General features: G+C 38.6%; 1 pseudogene; it reads left to right on the plus strand.

Moving 5' to 3' along the window:
• Positions 1-484: 484 nt before the first annotated feature.
• Positions 485-603, plus strand: LOC134817674 (5S ribosomal RNA; annotated as a pseudogene).
• Positions 604-9,042: the final 8,439 nt, after the last annotated feature.

A 9,042-nucleotide genomic window follows, 5' to 3' on the forward strand; every position in this document is an offset into this window, starting at 1 on the left:
ACTGAGGCCTCATATTGTTTAAGATGTATCATCTATCGTTTCAGCTTAAGTTATAAAGGAACCATCTCAACTGACCACGGCTGTTCTAGCGTGGATTTTAATCCGATAGGATTTTGCCATTCCTAGTTGGACGACGTTCGCTGTCCTAGGGTGATCCAATCGCATTTCAGATCGTCGTCCGATCGCTCCTGAGAGCTAGGCGCTCGGATTTTATTTTTAAATAGGAAACAAAAAATCTGATTTCCTAGCTCTAGGATTTAACGTTTCCGAGAGGTGTGCTTTCGAAATTATGTTTCCGAGAGGTGTGCTCTCGGATTCATCATTTCCGGGAGATAAAATGCGTGTTGCGTGTTTCTGAACTCAAATAAAATTCCATCGAGATCGAAAACATGGACAAAATTTTTAATTATATTAGCTTTTAGTATGTTCACATTCTTCCGTAAAATTAATGAGAAAATATAGAGGAGCAAAATTCTTCATCGTTAGATACGGCCATACTCGGTTGAATACACCCCATCTCGTTCGATCTGTGAAGTTAAGCAACTGCAGGCCGGGTTAGTTCTTGGATGGGTGACCGCCCGGGAATTGCCGGTGCCTTATCCTTTTGTTATATTTCCGAAGAATTATTTTACTGAACAGAAGAAATTGTGTATGGCTTTTTCAGAATTGCAGTGATTATTAAGAATAGCATTTTATCCTTAGCAATATAGTTTATGTTCAAACGCAAGGAAATATTTCCAAATGTCAGAATAACATGGCTTAGAATAGCGACAAAGTTTTGTCTGAAAGGGCTTTGTTCTCTATGACTATATTTTCTCATTAATTTGACGGAAGAATGTAAACATACTAAAAGTTAATATTTCAAATTTTTGAAGTGAACTTGAAGAGTACTAAAAGGTATCCTGAAGTTAACTTGAAGAGTTCTACAATGTACCCTTAAGTTAACTTGAAGAGTACTACAAGGTATCCTGAAGTTAACTTGAAGAGTATTACAATGTACCCTTAAGTTAACTTGAAGAGTACTACGAGGTATCCTGAAGTTAACTTGAAGAGTACTACAATGTATCCTGAAGTTAACTTGAAGAGTACTACAATATATCCTGAAGTTAACTTGAAGAGTATTACAAGGTATCCTGAAGTTAACTTGAAGAGTACTACAAGGTATCCTGAAGTTAACTTGAAGAGTACTACAATGTACCCTGAAGTTAACTTTAAGAGTACTACAATGTAAGTTAACCCTAAGAGTACTACAATGTACCCTGAAGTTAACTTTAAGAGTACTACAATGTACCCTGAAGTTAACTTTAAGAGTACTACAATGTAAGTTAACCTTAAGAGTACTACAATGTACCCTGAAGTTAACTTTAAGAGTACTACAATGTAAGTTAACCTTAAGAGTACTACAATGTACCCTGAAGTTAACTTGAAGAGTACTACAATGTACCCTTAAGTTAACTTGGAGAGTACTACAATGTACCCTTAAGTTAACTTGAAGAGTACTACAAGGTATCCTGAAGTTAACTTGAAGATTACCTCAATGTACCCTGAAGTTAACTTGAAGAGTACTACAAGGTATCCTGAAGTTAACTTGAAGATTACCTCAATGTACCCTGAAGTTAACTTGAAGAGTACTACAAGGTATCCTGAAGTTAACTTGAAGAGTACTACAAGGTATCCTGAAGTTAACTTGAAGAGTACTACAAGGTATCCTGAAGTTAACTTGAAGAGTACTACAAGGTATCCTGAAGTTAACTTGAAGAGTACTACAAGGTATCCTGAAGTTAACTTTAAGAGTACTACAAGGTATCCTGAAGTTAACTTGAAGAGTACTACAAGGTATCCTGAAGTTAACTTGAAGAGTACTACAAGGTATCCTGAAGTTAACTTGAAGATTACCTCAATGTACCCTGAAGTTAACTTGACGAGTACTACAAGGTATCCTGAAGTTAACTTGAAGAGTACTACAATGTACATTGTACCCTGAAGTTAACTTGAAGAGTTCTACAAGGTATCCTGAAGTTAACTTTAAGAGTACTACAAGGTATCCTGAAGTTAACTTGAAGAGTACTACAATGTACCCTGAAGTTAACTTGAAGAGTACTACAATGTAAGTTAACCTTAAGAGTACTACAAGGTATCCTGAAGTTAACTGACAGAAAGCAGAAAGAGAACTACAAGTTAGCTTCAAGTTATCATGTATCTACTTAATTTAACCTAAAAAACCTCCATGTTGTTGTTGTTGTTGTAGCCTGCAGGCAACCGTGGATCAACTTGAGATAAAGCCATGATCTGATCCTGAAGTTAACTGACAGAAAGCATGAAGTTCTAACCTACAGTTAGACATGTGTCGTCTTCCAATTATATCGGTCCTGATATTTGAAATTGTATCGCCTCTCGGATTTGCTCTCGGATCCTTTAGGATTTGAGTATCCTATCGGGTCCGAGAGCTAATTCTATCTGCACTCAGATTTGTTAAATCCTATCTCCGCTAGGATTAGCGCTCGGATCCGATAGGTTTTTAATTTCCTATCGGGTCCGAGAGCAAATCCTATCGCCTCTCGGAACTTACACATCCTATCGCTGAGCGATGGGAATTCATCGGAGGTATTCTAGGGGAACCGGATTGGGGTAAGGATTGATAAAATCCAAGATATCTCGGAGGCGCTAGGATAAATCATAGCCCCTAGGGTAATCCTATCTGATTAAAATCGCAGAAATCACCCTTCTGAACAGCCGTGTGACAATCTCTGTTGTGATCGTGATGGCAAGATTCCTCTCTCGGTGGTGATTTTGTAAGTAAGATTTGTTCGTTACTTTAAACAATTGATTTGCGGACTTATAACAATCGAATATTCTGGTGCATTTCGCTTCTCGTCTGTTTAGCAAATGCGCGGAAATCCATCATAGTTAGGCGGGAAATTTTCATTGTAAGGCGGGAAAATTTCATCACGTCGTGATAAATAAAATTCCTCGTTGAAATGTTTCGTACGCGTAGGGCGCGAGGTATTTTTTAAGTATTTTTAACAAATCCACGGTGCGCGCGAAGGTAGGTATTTGGAGGTTGTGTGAGCTGGCAGCAAGATGTTAGACCTTGCTGCAGGCCCTGCAGCCAGATGATATGACCTTGCAGCGAGCTCATATTGAGCTCGCGACCAGATGATACGACCTTGCTGCGAGATGATATTTTTGACAGGGTAACTTCTATTCGTAAAATTTTACAAGATTTGTTTCCAGTTTCGGACAAATTCACAATATTACTACATAACAACTTAGTAATGTAAGCAGTAAGGGCCCTCTCCAAATTTTAATCTGTAGAAGTGCACGTGCAAATAACGCGCAGCTTCAATGCAAAAATACGTGTGTGCTCTTGGCGCGCGCTAAAACTCTGCGCTGAAAATATTGGTTTGGTACGGTACCACAACGAGAGTTTTAAAATTCCCGCCAATTTCAAACTCCAGAAAAAGAATCCGAAATTTTGGGACAGCCTAAAACATATTCTGATTAATGCTTTTCGACTTTATTTGTCCGTAAACTGACAACTACAGCAAATCTATTTTCTCTACGAACTTGGCCCGAGTTACTTGTTTTAAAATACAGCAAATCCATCTTCTCTACGAACTGGGCCCGAGTTACTTGTTTTAAAATACAGCAAATCCATCTTCTCTACGAACTGGGCCCGAGTTACTTGTTTTAAAATACAGCAAATCCATCTTCTCTACGAACTGGGCCCGAGTTACTTGTTTTAAAATACAGCAAATCCATCTTCTCTACGAACTGGGCCCGAGTTACTTGTTTTAAAATACAGAAAATCCATCTTCTCTACGAACTGGGCCCGAGTTACTTGTTTTAAAATACAGCAAATCCATCTTCTCTACGAACTGGGCCCGAGTGACTTGTTTTAAAATACAGCAAATCCATCTTCTCTACGAACTGGGCCCGAGTTACTTGTTTTAAAATACAGCAAATCCATCTTCTCTACGAACTGGGCCCGAGTTACTTGTTTTAAAATACAGCAAATCCATCTTCTCTACGAACTGGGCCCGAGTTACTTGTTTTAAAATACAGCAAATCCATCTTCTCTACGAACTGGGCCCGAGTTACTTGATTTAAAATACAGCAAATCCATCTTCTCTACGAACTGGGCCCGAGTGACTTGTTTTAAAATACAGCAAATCCATCTTCTCTACGAACTGGGCCCGAGTTACTTGTTTTAAAATACAGCAAATCCATCTTCTCTACGAACTGGGCCCGAGTTACTTGTTTTAAAATACAGCAAATCCATCTTCTCTACGAACTGGGCCCGAGTTACTTGTTTTAAAATACAGCAAATCCATCTTCTCTACGAACTGGGCCCGAGTTACTTGTTTTAAAATACAGCAAATCCATCTTCTCTACGAACTGGGCCCGAGTTACTTGTTTTAAAATACAGCAAATCCATCTTCTCTACGAACTGGGCCCGAGTTACTTGTTTTAAAATACAGCAAATCCATCTTCTCTACGAACTGGGCCCGAGTTACTTGTTTTAAAATACAGCAAATCCATCTTCTCTACGAACTGGGCCCGAGTTACTTGTTTTAAAATACAGCAAATCCATCTTCTCTACGAACTGGGCCCGAGTTACTTGTTTTAAAATACAGCAAATCCATCTTCTCTACGAACTGGGCCCGAGTTACTTGATTTAAAAGACAGCAAATCCATCTTCTCTACGAACTGGGCCCGAGTGACTTGTTTTAAAATACAGCAAATCCATCTTCTCTACGAACTGGGCCCGAGTTACTTGTTTTAAAATACAGCAAATCCATCTTCTCTACGAACTGGGCCCGAGTTACTTGTTTTAAAATACAGAAAATCCATCTTCTCTACGAACTGGGCCCGAGTGACTTGTTTTAAAATACAGCAAATCCATCTTCTCTACGAACTGGGCCCGAGTTACTTGTTTTAAAATACAGCAAATCCATCTTCTCTACGAACTGGGCCCGAGTTACTTGTTTTAAAATACAGCAAATCCATCTTCTCTACGAACTGGGCCCGAGTGACTTGTTTTAAAATACAGCAAATCCATCTTCTCTACGAACTGGGCCCGAGTTACTTGTTTTAAAATACAGCAAATCCATCTTCTCTACGAACTGGGCCCGAGTTACTTGTTTTAAAATACAGCAAATCCATCTTCTCTACGAACTGGGCCCGAGTTACTTGTTTTAAAATACAGCAAATCCATCTTCTCTACGAACTGGGCCAGAGTTACTTGTTTTAAAATACAGCAAATCCATCTTCTCTACGAACTGGGCCCGAGTTACTTGTTTTAAAATACAGCAAATCCATCTTCTCTACGAACTGGGCCCGAGTTACTTGTTTTAAAATACAGCAAATCCATCTTCTCTACGAACTGGGCCAGAGTTACTTGTTTTAAAATACAGCAAATCCATCTTCTCTACGAACTGGGCCCGAGTTACTTGTTTTAAAATACAGCAAATCCATCTTCTCTACGAACTGGGCCCGAGTTACTTGTTTTAAAATACAGCAAATCCATCTTCTCTACGAACTGGGCCCGAGTTACTTCTTTTAAAATACAGCAAATCCATCTTCTCTACGAACTGGGCCCGAGTTACTTGTTTTAAAATACAGCAAATCCATCTTCTCTACGAACTGGGCCCGAGTTACTTGTTTTAAAATACAGCAAATCCATCTTCTCTACGAACTGGGCCCGAGTTACTTGTTTTAAAATACAGCAAATCCATCTTCTCTACGAACTGGGCCCGAGTTACTTGTTTTAAAATACAGCAAATCCATCTTCTCTACGAACTGGGCACGAGTTACTTGTTTTAAAATACGACAAAGTTAACTGCTGAATGTTCCCGGTCAAAAATTAATTATAGTTTATATTAAAATATTGTCTATTGTCTATGTTTTACTATAATGCTGGGAGCCTTGTTGTAAATAATAGGGTACATACCATTCCTTGAAAGTCGTTATTTCGGAGTGAGCAATCATTTTGTTGACTAGCGAATCTAAATTGAAAGTCGAATATCACTCAATTTCAGTTGCAGGTCGACATCCTTAAAAAATAAAATTAGAGAGCAAATAATTTTATTTTGTACTCTACTTCAGTCAATATAAATAGAAATTACAGCAATTTGAAGTAACACCATATCAAGCTATATCATACATAATTATGAAAGCCTCGCAGAGATCTCGATTAAATCTGTAAACGTACATTTAACGGTAAGATATATAGATAGCGCGCAATATATACGCACGCATAAAACCAATATGGCTGCCACACAAAGCTACAAACTGGAACAAGAAATGAAAATTGTGAATTCAACCAGCTTGGATACTATTATCCAACGCGACATTGGTTTGGGCGCATTATCGACACGTTTTAAATGCGCGGAAAATTTTTGTGCGCGGCACTGGCATTTTAAATTTTCAAAATTCAAATCATAGCCAGAGTTATGGTTATTTTTCAAGACAAATTTTGAGGCAAATTTTACGTGTAAATTATTCATTTTTCATTCATGATCACTCATAATTTCAACAATTTACCTTGGATTGAATTGAACTCTTCAGTATTCGATGATTAAAACAATTGTTTTAAGAACAGAGTAGTTTTAAAGCTAAACATTCGCAATTTGTCTTAACAGGAGTCTTGGGAGAATTATAAAAATGAAATTTAAACGTTTTAGCGGCGCATGAAGCCCGCGGCGTTCGCTGGGGTGCCCCATGACGTATATAGTAGGGTTAAAATGCTTCCCTGGAGAGTTATGGGCAAAAAACCGTTTTGGTTACGTGACAGGCTAGTAAAATACGAATTCGATTGTTTAGGGCTCGGGTTAGGGTTAGGGTTGTGGTAAGGGTTATGGTTAGCTTCGGGGTTATGGTTATGGTTAGGGTTGGGATTAGGGTTTATGTAAAACCGTTTTGTACGGATGCAAAACCATAAAAACCAAAGCCACGTGACATTTTTGGGCGAGCGAATTAGTAAAAGCCAGTCACGTGGGCGATAACAGTGCTCGCAGGCAGGTACGGTCGCACACTCGCAGGTACGGTCGCAAAGCTACCATATTTTTAAAAAAACCTCGATCGCTAACCCTTGTCCTTGACTCTTTTGTGCCTTCGGCACCTTTGAGTCATGGATCGGGAAAAAATCTCGAAGATCGACTGTAGAGTGATTTCAGATTTAGCATGCTCCGACCCGGACCCTTTTATTGTTTTCTTAGTTGTTTCACTTTGAATAGTCAGATATTATAGTGTATAGATAAGTAAGAGACGTCATATTTGTAAAAGAGGAAAGGTTTAAAATGATTTGTTATAGTGTATAATTTATCTAAATATCTAAATCGCCGTACGGCCGATGTCTTCTCGATTATTTTGTCTTACTCTTCTATGTGCGTCATTTTCTCTACTTCGTCCGTGATCTGTTTCTACCTGAATTTGTAAAACAGTTAGTTGATGTTTCCTCAACCATCAACCTTCGTTAAATAAAGGAAGACAAATTCAAACATCAAAGACATGGCGTATTCAGATCTGAAAATGGTAAAATAATTCTTTAAAAAATAAAATGATAAAACTCTGAAATAATATTCACCTTGATTGCAGCTTATACCAATACCAATACCATTAATCTATGAATGTGTTCGTCTCCGAGGATCTTTTTTATTCTTGAACTGAAATGTAAGTACCCCCTATTCCCGAAATTATTTCCAAATTTTCAAAATTTAACAGTCTGCTCTATTGTCTATACCCGTTTTTAAAGAAACGTGTTTACCTGAACTCAAACGACATCAGACCCTAAGGCTAAAGGGTCGTCATAAATGTTTTGTTGTCCAAGTAAACCCGCCCTGCCCCTAGCATGCAAATTTAAAATTTTAACCGACCCAACTCCCAAGCTCTGTCAATAAATTGTAAGTGAAACTGAAGCCTGTTTACTTGAACTCAAACGACTTCAGACCCCAAAGGGTCGTCATAAATGTTTTCTTGTCCAAGTAAACCCGCCCTACCCAATTTTAATCATAAAACAAATGTTGAGCCACGAAAATTTAAACAAAGTGATCAGACTTAAAACCAAGAAACCGTAACCATGAAAACTCTACCTTAGGTGGGTCACAACCATATCCTAGATGGAACCACACAGGCATCTCCTCCTCCGGGTATTCAAAAGCTATGATCAGTGGTTCAGGTTCCTCCTGATCTCCTAATTTGTCTTCGCGAGGTACTTCCACCTCTACGTCGATTATTTCCAAGTCCAACTCATCTTCAAAATCTGAGTCATCGGTATCTATAAGTGAAAAGTTTGACAAAACTTTAGTTTGGATATGGACAGCTTTTTCAGTTTGTATTTTTGCTAAAGAATTAGCACCAGAAATATGATCAAATTTGTCCGGGCTGTACTTCCTCATTTTTGGTTTGAAGTCGAGTGCTTTGAAAGTTCGTGAGAGAAAGTTGCGAGGTTTCCGGTCATCCTCCATTATGTACACCCGGTCAAGATTCCTCCTGCGGCAGAAAACTGATTTAATCCTTTTAACTGACAGCATATCGCAAGCAAATCGGAAGATTTTAATTGATAGCAAGTGTAAACAGTATGAAAAGTATTAGGGAAAGGTCGTTTTTGCCTAGTGCTGGGTATTTAAAGGCTGGTGGTTGTCAGGGTAATTAGCAGAAGGTGCTCCTTTGGAATATGAACTATGTGCTCCTTGATCAACACAGGTTCGTTTCAGTCGTTACACATCCCCAAAATGACAGTGCGCGGCGTATTATTAGTTTTATGTAAATTATGATTACACCACTACAAATCAATTAAATTTATCGCGCTATTACTAACTACTATACGCCAAAAAGTGCGCATAACTGCATCTTGGTGACAATTAGTGTAACCCGTGCGTACGGCCGGGACTTCACTATCGCAGTTAAAATGTTTTTCGACGTTTCTGTTATGCCTTTTAACAGTTTAAAATAGACAGTTGACGATGTCAATCCTTTCGAGCTCGTATGTCGTACTAGCGGCCCCCTCAATGTGTGCCGGTTGGCGAAAAGGGAAAATGC

The sequence above is a fragment of the Bolinopsis microptera genome, chromosome 6 (assembly GCF_026151205.1).
Source record: "Bolinopsis microptera isolate Bmic1 chromosome 6, MBARI_Bmic_1.0, whole genome shotgun sequence".
In the NCBI taxonomy this organism is placed as follows: domain Eukaryota; kingdom Metazoa; phylum Ctenophora; class Tentaculata; order Lobata; family Bolinopsidae; genus Bolinopsis; species Bolinopsis microptera.